The sequence below is a fragment of the Lupinus angustifolius genome, chromosome LG13 (genome assembly GCF_001865875.1).
Source record: "Lupinus angustifolius cultivar Tanjil chromosome LG13, LupAngTanjil_v1.0, whole genome shotgun sequence".
Lineage (NCBI taxonomy): Eukaryota > Viridiplantae > Streptophyta > Magnoliopsida > Fabales > Fabaceae > Lupinus > Lupinus angustifolius.
This window is the reverse complement of record NC_032021.1, coordinates 6,106,998-6,109,743: the sequence shown is the minus strand read 5'-3', so window position 1 is coordinate 6,109,743 and position 2,746 is coordinate 6,106,998.

Sequence of the window (2,746 nt, the reverse complement as noted above, 5' to 3'; positions counted from 1 at the left end):
CGTTTAGCTTTACCTGTTGTGTCGTTACCTTATGATTTGCTTGTAACCACCCCCACTAGTGAACCGGTCATTGTGTCAACCATGTGTTCCCAATGTCCGATAACTTTAGAAAGCCAAGTATTTTTGGAGGACCTGATATGTCTACCTTTATCCCAGTTAGATATCATTTTAGGGATGGACTGGTTATCTAAAAATCATGTTTTGTTGAACTGTTTTAGTAAGACCGTAGTGTTTAGCGAACCTATAGAAATCAGTAAACCCATTTATGAGGCTAAAAATACATCTGCCAATGAGATGGAGAAGTTGTTGAAGAACGGAGCTTAGGTGTTTATGATGTTGGGTTCGTTGGAAAAGGAAGGTAGAGCAGAGATCCAGAGCCTACCTGTAGTCCGAGACTTCTCCGAGGTATTTCCGGAAGACATTCCTAGATTACCTCTAGAAGATAGAGTTTGCTATCGATCTAGTTCCTGGAACTGGACCGATCTCTATCGCTCCTTATAGGATGGCACCATTGGAGCTAACGGAGTTGAAGAAGCAGTTGGAAGATCTACTGTAGAAGCAATTTGTCAGACCTAGCGTCTCACCGTGGAGTGCACCAATATTGTTTGTCAAGAAAAATGATGGTAGCATGAGGTTGTGCACCGATTACCGACAGCTGAATAAGGTCACCATCAAGAACAAGTACCCATTGCCAAAGATTGATGATTTGATGGATCAACGCAGAGGAGCTACCGTGTTTTCTAAGATCGATCTGAGATCTGGATATCACCAAATACGCGTGAAGTCGGAGGATATTCGAAAACTTCTTTTTGGATGCGTTATGGTCATTATGAGGGTCATTATGAATATCTCGTGATGCCATTTGGTGTAACCAATGCTCCTGCAGTATTCATGGATTACATGAACAGAATTTTTCATCCTTATCTCGACACATTTGTGGTCGTATTTATCGATGATATTCTAATTTACTCAAAGACTGCAGAAGAACATGCCGAGCATCTGCGAGTGGTGCTGCAGATATTGAAAGACAACAAGCTTTATGCCAAACTTTCGAAATGTGAGTTTTGGCTAGAGTCTGTAAATTTTCTCGATCATGTGATCTCGAAGGGAGGAATTGTAGTGGATCCTGCAAAGATGGAGACTGTAATGGACTGGAATTCTCCTAAGTCAGTAACGGAGATCAAGAGTTTCCTTGGTTTAGCGGGTTATTATCGGAAGTTCATTGAAGGATTCTCTAAACTAGCGTTGTCGCTGACTATGCTGACAAGGAAGGATAAAGCGTTTGTCTGGACGGCCAAGTGTGAAGAGAATTTTCAGGAATTGATTGACCACATCACCTGTTTTGATTCTGCCAAATCCTAGCGTGAACAACGATGTGTATTATGACGCTCCAAAGCAAGGATTAGGTTGTGTGTTGATGCAACAAAGGAAAGTGGTGGCTTACACGTCAAGACAGTTAAAAACTCATGAACAGAACTACCCAACACATGATCTACAACTAGCTGCTATCGTGTTTGCTCTCAAGATCTGGAGACACCATCTATACGGTGTAAGGTTTGAAGTTTTCAGTGATCATAAGAGCTTAAAGTACTTATTTAATCAGAAGGAACTGAATATGGGGCAAATGAGATGGATATAATTCCTCAAAGATTATGATTTCGATCTTCAATACCACCCTGGAAAAGCAAATGTGGTAGCGGACGCATTAAGCAGGAAGTCTTTGAATATCTCGACGATAATGGTTAGTGAGATGAAGCTGATAGAAGAATTCAGAGATTTGAATCTAGCGGTTCAAGTTGGACCTAAGAGTGTGATTTGTCGCATGCTTACGTAACGAATGAATTCATAGAGAAATTGAAAGGTTTACAAGATTTGGACTCAGAACTGCAAGAGAAGAAAAGACTGTTGGTCGAAGGAAAAGCCCCGGAATTTCAGATTGGGACTGATGGGGTACTCAAGCGCAAAAACAGAATTTGCGTGCCAAGAGACCCTGATTTGAGGATGGCAATCTTGGACGAAGCACACCGGAGCAATTTGAGTATTCACCCGGGAACTACCAAGATGTATCAAGATTTGAAGAAAATGTTCTGGTGGTCAGGGATGAAGAAAGAGGTAGCCGAGTATGTTTCCCGTTGCTTGACATGCCAGAAAGCGAAGATTGAACACAAGCGACCTGGTGGAGAACTACAACCATTGGATATTCTGGTTTGGAAATGGGACAACATTTCGATGGACTTCATGAGTGGATTTCCGAAGACTCAGAAGGGTTACGACGCTGTTTGGATAATTGTGGACCGTTTAAGATAGCTCACTTTCTGCCTATCAACATGAAGTACTCTTTGGAGAGATTGGCGGAGTTGTACATTAAAGAGATTGTCCGATTGCATGGTATTCCCACTAATATCATCTCGGATAGAGATCCGCGCTTCACTTCCAAGTTCTGGAATGGTTTGCAATCAGCTTTAGGGACTAAGTTAAGCATGAGTTCAACTTATCACTCGCAGACCGATGGTCAATCTGAAAGGACGATCCAATCATTGGAGGATCTCCTTAGAGCATGTGTGTTGGAGAATCCCGGAAGTTGGGTTGATCGTTTGCATTTGATCGAGTTCACCTACAATAACAGCTTTCATTCAAGTATCGGTATGGCGCAGTACGAAGCTTTGTACGGCAGGAAATGCAGTACGTCGTTATGCTGGTTTGAAACGGGGGAGAATTTGATTTTAGGACCCGATGTGGTTCAACA